This window comes from Littorina saxatilis, linkage group LG17, assembly GCF_037325665.1.
Source record: "Littorina saxatilis isolate snail1 linkage group LG17, US_GU_Lsax_2.0, whole genome shotgun sequence".
NCBI classification, from domain to species: Eukaryota; Metazoa; Mollusca; class Gastropoda; order Littorinimorpha; family Littorinidae; genus Littorina; species Littorina saxatilis.
The window spans coordinates 44,081,132-44,093,572 of NC_090261.1; the positions used below are offsets into that span (position 1 = coordinate 44,081,132).

At 42.9% G+C, this 12,441-nt stretch overlaps 1 protein-coding gene across 3 annotated transcripts in view; it reads left to right on the forward strand.

Annotated features, from left to right (window-relative positions):
* Positions 1–12,441, forward strand: part of LOC138953149 (protein sprint-like) — a 173,938-nt gene that overhangs the window by 84,547 nt on the left and 76,950 nt on the right. The window lies entirely within an intron of this gene.

Genomic DNA, 12,441 nt, shown 5'->3' on the forward strand with positions numbered 1-12,441 from the left:
CACGACAGGTGATCAGCGTGGAAGTGGTTGTGATGAGGCGAGGTCGGGGGGGGGGGGGGGGGGGGGTAGGAGGGAGTGATAGAGGGGAGTAGATGTGATTGTTATCAGTTGAGTATGACCTTCGAAGTTGTTTTCTGATTCTAACATCCCCTGCGTTTACACTGTTTTCAGATGGTTTTTTTTATTGTTTTTAGTTTTCGTTTTGCTAGTTAGGCCACACAAAAAAATAGTCTGTTTACGGTAACATAGGCCCAAGAAATAGGGTCGGTAAGTCGGGATTTTTTTTTCTCAAAAAACACATATTTTTAAGTTATTTTGCCAAAAAACAAATACTTTTTTTTCCCCAAATGCCCCAAAAAAAGTCTAGGGTCGCGCGAAAAAATAGGGTCGGTCGGGATACTGTAAACAGACTATTTTTTGTTGTTGGCCTAAGTGGCATTATTTTTACGAAATTAATTGGATGGATGCTCTTATCCCATGTAAAATGCTCGGCCAGATCTGAGATGGTTAGCCGACACAAGAAAGAGCCTTTAAAGGGAACTACTTCACAAGGCTCAAAAGACTTGGCCTCAGAGATTTAGACGTCTATGTGGCTTTGGCACGTGCAACCCGTCGTACCACCTCTCCTCGACCTTTTGCCTCCCGTGGCCTTGACTGCAACACCACGACTGTGACAGACAGCATGCAGACAGATCGTATCGGTCCGCTAATTACTGGCCACTGGTGGTCGGCGCGTGGGGTGAGGTTGATAATGAGCCTAATTACTGCCTGCCACGCGATCCTTCCGCTCTCTGCTGTCATGAAACGCCTGTCTTGTCTTGTCTGTTTCATCTCTCTCTCTCTCTCTCTCTCTCTCTCTTCTCGCGTTCTCTCGTACACGTTTTGGCATTTGCTGCTAGATATGTTGGTAGGCTGTGCATTCTCGAAGGATTCGTCTGGAACTTCTGCTAGCTTGAGCCATTCTCATTCTGTCTCTCACTCTCTGTGTGTCTCTGTGTGTCTTTGTGTGTGTATCTCTCTCTCTCTCTCTCTCTCTCTCTCTCTCTCTCTCTCTCTCTCTCTCTCTCTCCCCCCTCTCTCTCTCCTTTCTCTCTCTCTCTCTCTCTCTCTCTCTCTCTCTCTCTCTCTCTCTCTCTCTCAGTCTCTCTCTCTTCTCTTGTACAGGGTTTGGCATTTGCTGCTAGATATGTTTGTAGGCTGTACATTCTCAAAGGATTTGTCTGGCACTTCCACTAGCTTGAACACGTCGATCTGGCGCTTATACTCGCTTGAGCCGTTCTCTCTTGTCTGTCTCTCTCTCTCTCTCTCTCTCTCTCTCTCTCTCTCTCTCTCTCTCTCTCTCTCTCTCTCTCGTCATGTGCTTTGGAGTTTGACTGCGCATCTGCTATCCACAATTATCAGCAGTTGAAGAACACTGACTGGGCAGTATTGAATTCGACCATGCCTCATTTGCAAAATGCCTGAAGATGAGAGAATTGTTGCTAATGAAGAAGGCGCCGGATGGACGCAGCAAGTAAAGTACGGGTTATCGACTGAATTATCGCCAGTGTAATTGCCGCTGTTGTCGATGGACAGTAGCTGCTGCTGACTGTAGCAGTTACCTCATCATTACGACGTTACGGCACTGGTGACGTCACTGGTGATGGCATTGCTTAACAATAATTATGTATGTTTTCAAGTTAGTTTCTCTGTTTGTGTGCAGAGAGAGGGAGAGAGAGAGGGAAAGTGTGTGTGTCTGTGTGAGTTTGGGCTTCTTTTAAAATAGTTGTCTGTGTGACTTCCGGGGTTCTCTCTCTCTCTCTCTCTCTCTCTCTCTCTCTCTCTCTCTCTCTCTCTCTCTCTCTCTCTCTCTCTCTCTCTCTCTCTCTCTCTCTCTCTCCCTCCCCACCATTTCCCGTCAGTGGTTTTTTTTTGTATTGCACATAAGGATTAATACCAGATACAGCTGCTGAAACATTACATCAGTCGCTACACCATCGGTTCATGCATTTCTAACGAGGAGCGCTTCTAACAAAATGCAATCGCCCACAACATTCCATCAACTTTTTACGCTACAAGCCACATATGCCATTGCCTGGTGCAATAGACATGGCCAGAGACTATAGAGTATACACATGGCTTGCCCATCACAGGCATCGCTGATTCTCATAGGGCCGATTGATGGTCGTGACGTGTGCGTTACAATGGCTTCCATCTGCTGGTGACACTGATTACGGATTGCAGTGAAAGGGTCTGTGCTGTAACAAAATAAGAGCAGAGGTGCGCGATATGGTTGCAGAGATGAGAATGGTACAGAGATGAAAGTCTTGTGTAATTTCAATCAATATCAATCAATATGAGGCTTATATCGCGCGTATTCCGTGGGTACAGTTCTAAGCGCAGGGATTTTTTTTAATTTTTTTTTTTATTTTATGCAATTTATATCGCGCACATATTCAAGGCGCAGGGATTTATTTATGCCGTGTGAGATGGAATTTTTTTTACACAATACATTACGCATTCACATCGGCCAGCAGATCGCAGCCATTTCGGCGCATATCCTACTTTTCACGGCCTATTATTCCAAGTCACACGGGTATTTTGGTGGACACTTTTATCTATGCCTATACAATTTTGCCATGAAAGACCCTTTTTTCAATCGTGGGATCTTTAACGTGCACACCCCAATGTAGTGTACACGAAGGGACCTCGGTTTTTCGTCTCATCCGAAAGACTAGCATTTAAACCCACCACCTAGGTTAGGAAAGGGGATAGAAAATTGCTAACGCCCTGACCCAGGGTCGAACTCGCAACCTCTCGCTTCCGAGCGCAAGTGCGTTACCACTCGGCCACCCAGTCCATATATCACACCCTGTTAGCTATGGTACTGGAGTTCTGGTCCTTGATCCTTTTCTAAACTTCCGGTGCGGCACGACGCGGTAAGTTTTCTGCTTTTTTCTCAAAGTATACTCTGTTTTACACCCTGTAAGCCTTCGATGCAGTTGTAGACATATGTCAGGTAATACCTCACCAAGTTGTATGGTGTATGAGGCTGTCGTTGTGGCACAAACTTGCAATGAAATCTTCGATCGGGAGGTAACGTCCCAGGTCTTCTTAGATTTGATGTGGTAATGTCCTTGATGTTTACCTTTCGGGAGCATTATCGTCCGTTTTCTATACATATTTTACAGTCTAACACATTCACGCATTAAGTCAGCTGCTCTTCCCACCTTTCTTATCAACAGAAGGTCCATGCTCCGTGCTCAGACGTCAGTAGTCACTCCATTCATTGTCCTATGTATTCATGGGTAACGTCCTTGTCTTTTTCGCCAAGCAAGGCACAAAAGATAACGTCTTTGTTCACTTTTTGAAAGAACAACTGCAACACTGTTTTGGCCAGTTTACAGTTGATATATGTGTTCTAAAATCTCTCAAGCGTTGAATTGCTTCTAGGGGTACTACAAGTGTTTCCTCAAGTCTACTAACGTGTTTTGGGGTGTTTTCGCATTTCATCATGAAGCCAACAGTTCAAAGGGTGGCATTCAAACTGAATACCCCTTCCCCTACAATACACAATAGCATGAGTATTTCTCTGTTATGAATTCGTTGTTCCTTGTTTCAGCTGATGGACTTCAGGTGTTATCACTGTGAAGCTAAATTTGACTCACTCCGCGCCACTAAAGAGCACCTTGAGTCAACGCATTCTGACACACAAGTTCCGTCAGTTAACAATTGATCATGCTACAGGAAAACAAGTGCTAGTAAGCAAGTTATTCAAACATGAAACCGCAGGACCCAGAGAAAAAGAAGAAGAAGAAAAAGAAGAAGAAGAAGAAGAAGAAGAAGAAGAAGAAGAAGAAGAAGAAGAAGAAGATTGTTCCACGTGAATCTTGATACAGTGGAACTCTCCTTTAAGACCTGCAAAATGTCTAATAAAGAAGAAGAAGAAGAAAAAAAAAACAATTTCTACGGGCTGCAGCTGCAGCTGCAGCCCGTCTAAAAAAACAAGGTCTGTTGTCACACTGGATCACCCTTCACGAAATTATTGCAAATGGCATATTGCCAATGGATAATATTGCGCTCCTTCTCTTTCTAGATGTTGTGACTTTCTATTCTACAAAGGAAACATGTGCAATGAGATACGCAAGTCAGACCAAAACGTTTTGGCAAACAGCTTACAAGCTTTTTGGTGGGAAGCTTCTCAGATTTATGGGTGGCCCAAAAGGATTAGGTCAAGTTGTTGAAGGGTCTGCTGAATCTTCAGGTAGATGCCTCTCATCTGAGGCAAAGGTAAATTTCATTGTACCGTCACTTAAATGCTTGGAAACACAGAATGTCGGAGAGGCAAACCCTGGGATTATGCAGCAGTGTATAGAAACCCTCTCACAAACAACCAGCACTGTGAAGATTTCGTTTGATTCCAAGAAGATCAATTCGTGTTTGAGCGACAGTCATGGAGACGAGGATCTCTTCGACAATGAACAAACGCCTACACTGAAAGAGACCAAGTTAAGATTGGACACTGAAAGCAAAACAGTGGACGAGCTGCAAGAGAAACTGGAAAACGGCAACCTATCACCTTCAGACCTTCACCATGCTGTAAATATCATAAGCTGCCGAATACGAGACTTGCGGCAGATGGCGGTACTCAAAACTGAAGGGCTCACAAAGTTCAAAGAACTTGGAAAGCCAGATTGGCGCGCTTCTAAATATGTGTATGTTATAAGCAGCATTCAATCTTCACTTTTCCAGATCAACGACACAGTCAACAACTGTCTTGAAATCAATGACAGGCTCTGCCAACACTCAGCGGCAATGCAAGGGTCTGTGAATCAAACAAATGTAGGCTCAATCCCCCCTCCTAGTCTGCAAAAACAATGCACAAAATTTTCATTGTTTTCTCTACTTTATCTTTTTTTCAACTGACATCATGTGCATATCGCTGTTGGGAATTTAGAACAGATCAATCAACTGTAAACTGGCCAAAACAGTAATGCAATTGTTCTTGCCAAAAATGAACAAGGACGTTATCTTTTGTGCCTTGCTTGGCGAAAAAGACAAGGACGTTACCCATGAATACATAGGACAATGAATGGAGTGACTGCTGACGTCTGAGCACGGAGCATGGACCTTCTGTTGATAAGAAAGGTGGGAAGAGCAGCTGACTTAATGCGTGAATGTGTTAGACTGTAAAATATGTATAGAAAACGGACGATAATGCTCCCGAAAGGTAAACATCAAGGACATTACCACATCAAATCTAAGAAGACCTGGGACGTTACCTCCCGATCGAAGATTTCATTGCAAGTTTGTGCCACAACGACAGCCTCAGACACCATACAACTTGGTGAGGTATTACCTGACATATGTCTACAACTGCATCGAAGGCTTACAGGGTGTAAAACAGAGTATACTTTGAGAAAAAAGCAGAAAACTTATCGCGTCGTGCCGCACCGGAAGTTTAGAAAAGGATCAAGGACCAGAACTCCAGTACCATAGCTAACAGGGTGTGTATATTGACTGGCAAAGGCAGCGTGATGATGTACGAGTATGCCGATGACGCGAATTCTTCTTTGATTAAACCTTTTTGAATTATGGCTATTCATCAGTGTGAAACGTCTGTGTAGATTGAAACACTACAGTAAACACAAGAGGATCCAGTGTTTCTGTATTTACCAATATTTCGTCAGTTGATAATAGCTAGCTGACTTCTTCGGGACGCCTTTGTAGATTCAGTTATAACAAGGCTTTTATTTCATAAAGGCAAAGAACGCGATAGAGTCATTAATTATAGCCACTTGGTGAACTTGACCTGCCGCCAAACTCCAATAAATCTCGTATTGTGCACTGTACTGCTTATACCTTGCCCTTCATGTTTAGATAACTAAAGAACCCCGACCCTATCTTTCTGAATCTTTCCAAATGTGAACAAACACCATTATTCGCTTGGCATTATCACAACCTCCTTAACCGCTGACTCTGCAGTATTTCACACGTAAGAATTACCATCTCCGATAAGCTTCTAAATCTGGCTCTGGCTCCAGTAATAAACACATACCTGCCATGTCGGAAAGCGCTGACAAAGCTTTTCATTCTTTTCATTTTTTGGCACTTTTTCGTCAGAATGGCCCGACGACAAACAATTTGCAGGTGTGCTGATAATCTTGACGAAAACGGCACGCGCTGCCGCGTTTATTGGCGAATGCTATACGCTTCCTGTTTCCGATATACCCTACGTAATTTCCGGTTTCCGGCATTATGTCGGTCTGACTGTTTAGTGAAGAGATTGTGAGGAGGTCGACGTCGGGATATTTTGCACCCAGCGACTTTTGCCCTTTGACTGGTGCTTCCTTCGTTGTTCCAGAGAGAGAGAGAGAGGTGGGAGGGGATCAGGGGGAGAGAGAGAGAGTTTAGGAGGGGGGAGGGAGACGATATGCAGAGAATCGCCTGCATTTTTTTTTCACGTGTAGCCATCTGTAATCTAAATATGGGAGCGCAAAAGTACTATTGTATGGCAAAACAAGGTATGAATGAAATACTGTATGAACAATGTAACCACTAACACTTTCCCGAAGAGAACGATCAGGCGAGTTTCTTCTTCTTCTGCGTTCGTGGGCTGAAACTCCCACGTACACTCGTGTGTTTTTTTGCACGAGTGGAATTTTACGTGTATGACCGTTTTTTACTCCGCCATTTAGGCAGCCATACGCCGTTTTTGGAGGAAGCATGCTGGGTATTTTTCGTGTTTCTATAACCCACCGAACTCTGACATGGATTACAGGATCTTTTTCGTGCGCACTTGGTCTTGTGCTTGCGTGTACACACGGGGGTGGGTGTTCGGACACCGAGGAGAGTCTGCACACAAAGTTGACTCTGAGAAATAAATCTCTCGCCGAACGTGGGGACGAACTCACGTCAGGCGAGTTTAATTTGGATCGTTCTTTGGGTTGCTCATTGGCGGTGCTTTCTCTGTTTGCAACAAGCCATAAAGACATCAAGTCCAGGGCGGAAACTAATCAAGAGGGGAGGAGGGGGGGGGGTGGGGGGTTGCTGATCACGACGCACTCCTGCAACCATCGGCGTCGCAGTACCTGAGTTTAATCGTCATGTTGCGGTTGTGTGAGCGAACGACTAAACCTGGATCTAAAATCGGTGCGCTGTTCATGAGGGTGGACTTGTTACATTTTTTCGTTCGTAAAATAGCAACAGCTAAACCCTCAGCACTCCATGTCGTACCTGACAAGCATGGTAAGCAGCTCGGGAAAGTTCAGGCAAGTGCTATTTATTCTCCTCCCAACAACAAACGAAGAGTTGCTGAAACTGAACAGCCCACAGACTCCTAGTTTTCACCACCTGTAGTCTGTTCGACACGTGAAAACCCGTGCAAACCAACACGACAGCCCCTCCGCCCCCCCCCCCCCCCCCCCTGTCAAGTTGCACCATTCCCTTCCTTTGTACAGACCTCAAAAATAAACATCGGCGTTGTGAAGCTTTGGGTCTGCCTGGAAGATGTATCTACTTTGCTTCTTTCTTCAGTCCAGTCTTAGCTGTAACTTTAGAAAGCGAAGCAGGGGAGGCGTGAAGCTGATTGGTTGTTTTGAAGTGGTTTGCCTTGGGTTGGTTTGATTGATTTGGGTTTTGTTTCTCAAACATTCTTCGGTTCACAACAACAAAGCATTGGTAGTGATGGGATAGACTACGTCTTTCTTGTAGCTGTAACATCTCAGGGGGAGTGTGTGAAGTTTGTTTTGAGGGGCCGAGAACGGCTCGGTTTACATCAACCAGCATCGTTTTCTATTGAGCACATGTGTCTCATGCTTAAATATCACTTGGTTTTCTTCTTCAGCCAAATGCGTTTGTTGCTATTAATTAACACTTGCAAAGATTATCTCCCAAGATGTCTGTGTAACTGAAAATCAAACAGTCATTTAAGATTGTGATGGGGTGGAAGGGGGAGGAAGTAGTGATTTGAAGACAGGAGGTCACTGGCACAGACCCACGAATCACTTGATGAAAAATTAAACTCTGGAAAAACCATGACTGTTGGTTCACATTTCTCTTTAAGTCCTGTTCCTTTCCTCGCCAACCCAACCCAGCCAGTGGCTGGGTGGCCACACAACAATATCAATGCAGTCTACATCATGCTTTCTCAATGATAACAGAGTGTGAAACAAGCCCGTCATCTCTCTAGACAGTACTCAGTTTGCCTAAAAAATCACACACGCTGAGATGTACATAGAAACGGTTGGGGTCAAAACCACCAATCAGAAGTTCGCTAACAAAACTGACATCGCATCTCATTGGTCAAGCAAGTAAACAAATCACAATCTTACAAACACGGCTGAACACGCAACCTGAAAGAGGAAAGCAACATTCTAACATCCTCTTAACGAGGCTTTCATTAAACATCATCACAAGAACATGCTACCGCCCGTACCGGAGGCTCGGTCATAAAGTTGTGTAACTGACCACCTGCTGGCCCGAGGTACCCGTCTCTCGCAAGTAGAAGCGGCACTTGAAAAGCATCAAAGACAAGCCTGAAGGCGATGGACACAGACGGGTAAGCGCGTTTACGATCAACAGATTGTTAGATAATTTTATGTGCATCTCTAAAGTTAACTTAGAAGTTAGAACAGACAATGGCATTACACAAAACATAAAACGATCAGCAAAACTTGCACAAGACACAAATGACAAACACATAATGAATTAGTAGCCAGTTTTGCATTTGGCTACACAGTAATTTAAGATGGCTCTACCCTTCGCGGGAGTCCCATATTGGTTGGGACGAGAAAGAATTTTCCCGATGCTCCCAAGCATGTCGTAAGAGGCGACTAACAGATTCTGTTTCTCCTTTTACCCTTGTTAAGTGTTTCATGTATAGAATATAGTCAATTTTTGTAAAGATTTTAGTCAAGCAGTATGTAAGAAATGTTAAGTCCTTTGTACTGGAAACTTGCTTTCTCCCAGTAAGGTCATAATTATATTGTACTACGTAGCAAGCCCCTGGAGCAATATTTTGATTATTGCTTTTGTGAACAAGAAACAATTGACAAGTGGCTCTATCCCGTCTTCCCCCTTCCCCCGTCGCGATATAACCTTCGTGGTTGAAAACGACGTTAAACACCAAATAAAGAAAAGTAAAGATGGCTCTCTCCATAGCTTGTCAATTAGGAAGGCAGGATTTTCCTGCTGAAATTAATACCACATAGACATAATTCACCAAAATTTCCATGGTCATTCTGCCGAGGGCATTTAAGATTAAATATTTCAGGAACAGGTAATCTCTCTACCTCTAGATCTAATCCAGAGGTGTAAATCTATAGTACTTGTAAGATAAAGCACGCCAGGTAAATCTAGTACCAGTAGACGCATGCCTAAGGTCGTATCAGGACAGTTGCTGTTGCCAACGCATGTTGCACGTGTCGTACATCTTTCCCACAAGGTTATATGGGACGTAGAGGTCGTCGAGATGAACACCGTGACTATACTCTTAAAGATACACTCCTTCCCGTGCCGGCGATTATGATCACCACCACATATCTGTTTATGCTTTCACAGGGGATAAGAGCACCATTCAATTTAAACGTATACAACACACACAAAAACAAAACAAAAACACACACACACACACACACACACACACACACACACACACACACACACACACACACACACACACACACAAAACAATTAAAATAACGGCCTGTTTGGTTCCTATGCTGAGGGGGAACTTTTGTTAAATTGATTTCGGAAGTCACACCCAAGTCAATCTGCTAAATTAATTTAGCACGAACTTTTCACTCTTCGCAGAATGCAGCTACGCTGTTGATTTTTGGTATGTGTCCAAATGGAAGGATGCTCCTATTCCATGTAAAAGCCAGGACAGATCCGAGGCGGTGAACAAGATGTATACGTATGCGAGAAGAGCGGTACCTTTAACTAGAGGTGATCAAGTCAAACTAAGGATGATCGTGTCAAAATAACAAGATCTTTGGATCGACTCAAGGGGGAAAACATTCACTGCTGTTTATGGACGAATACCTGTTCCCTTCAATGAAAACAGTATGAATCTTTACTCTGTTAACATATGTTGGCACACCTAGTTTCGAGGAGTTTTAAGATGTGTTTTGCACCGCCCGGCTGCAGAGATTTGTTGGTGCTTAGAAAACATCGAAATCGGTTCGTTTTCCACGGAGTGAAATATTTTTTCCCGCATGCCAGTCGTTTCTGCTCGAGAGGTAACCTTGTTGAAGGGTACCTGTATTGCGCATTAGTGGCATGTCTGCGGGAGGTTAATAGAATTTTCACTGTTCCAGGATCACTTACTGTACAGACCTGTTTACCCTTACGATTTTGGCGTAATTTATTACGATTTTCTGCAAAAAATACGCCATTCCGCTATCCGTGTCAAGACTACGATTTTCATAAATAAAAACAAGTCGCGTAAGGCGAAAATACAATATTTAGTCAAGTAGCTGTCGAACTCACAGAATGAAACTGAACGCAATGCCATTTTTCAGCAAGACCGTATACTCGTAGCATCGTCAGTCACCCGCTCATGGCAAAGGCAGTGAAATTGACAAAAAGAGCGGGGTAGTAGTTGCGCTAAGAAGGATAGCACGCTTTTCTGTACCTCTCTTTGTTTTAACTTTCTGAGCGTGTTTTTAATCCAAACATATCATATCTATATGTTTTTGGAATCAGGAACCGACAAGGAATAAGATGAAAGTGTTTTTAAATTGATTTGGACAATTTAATTTTGATAATAATTTTTATATATTTAATTTTCAGAGCTTGTTTTTAATCCGAATATAACATATTTATATGTTTTTGGAATCAGCAAATGATGGAGAATAAGATAAACGTAAATTTGGATCGTTTTATAAATTTTTATTTTTTTTAACAATTTTCAGATTTTTAATGACCAAAGTCATTAATTAATGTTTAAGCCACCAAGCTGAAATGCAATACCGAAGTCCGGGCTTCGTCGAAGATTACTTGACCAAAATTTCAACCAATTTGGTTGAAAAATGAGGGCGTGACAGTGCCGCCTCAACTTTCACGAAAAGCCGGATATGACGTCATCAAAGACATTTATCAAAAAAATGAAAAAAACGTTCGGGGATTTCATACCCAGGAACTCTCATGTCAAATTTCATAAAGATCGGTCCAGTAGTTTAGTCTGAATCGCTCTACACACACACACACACACACGCACACACGCACACACGCACATACACCACGACCCTCGTTTCGATTCCCCCTCGATGTTAAAATATTTAGTCAAAACTTGACTAAATATAAAAAAGTAAAAAATAAAAAAATAAAAAAAATATTATTTTTTTTTGTTTTAATCAATTCACATGTTTGGCATTGTTTTTTTCAATGGCAAAATGGGGTGAAAAAGCACAGCACTGAACAGAGATCATGTCTGTCTGATGAGACGCTGGAGAGCCTTATTCTAGGGGTGAAGTCTCGCCCTCACTCATTCGGCAAGCGCAAGTACAGTAGAGAAGCGCTTGACACACTGAAAAAGGCCTACTACGAGCAAAAGAAAAAGAATCAGTGATGCATGTGCTTTTGATGTGATCTTCTTTGAAATTATGATGACTACAAAAACTGACTGATGTGTTTTGTTTGTGAATGATGGATATATGTGCATGATTGCGTTTCGCAGACACAGTTGTCATGTGCGTTGTAATTGGCGACAAATGCTGGATGATTACTATTTTTGTGCCAGGATTACTATTTTTGGGGCTGAGCATTACTCCAAAACACATATGAGGGTAAACAGGTCTGCTTACAGTTTGGCAGCTTTTTGCTTCACAAGACAAACTACTGTCTGTCGTAACATCGAGTCTTCGCCGTTGATGACGTCTTGAAAAACATCAAAATCAGTTTTGTTTCCGTAGAGTGAACTACTTTCCAGCATACTTGTCGGTTCTGCCCGACTGGTAACCTTGTTAAGTCCCTGTTTTACGCATTAGTGGCATGTCTGGAGGATAATTGAATATTCATTTTCCACCATCGTTTGACGGTTTTTATGCCCACCTGTTGTTTTCTGTCAAGTCACTGTATGATTGAACGCTAGATTATGCACTGTTTTTAACGGATGGCGGTTTTTGACAACCATTGTGACAAACAATATCCCATGTCAGTACAAGCTTTGGCAGATTTGTGGAGATGTGTACATTGTTTTCACCGGAAGAAAATGTCGAAACACCATTAGATAATATGTACAAATTATGCCCCCCCCCCCCCCCCCCATCCCCCCCCTCCCCCCTAAAAACAAAAAAAGAAGAATAACAAAGAAATGAAAGGAGAGTACGGAAGAAAAAAACCACCAGAAGAACAAAAAAGTCAGTTTATTCTCCTCGTTTAATCTTGAATTCCAAAACCGCGAGGGGGAAAAGAGGGGAAAGGGATACATTTTCGACAGAAAACGGAGAGATAGACACA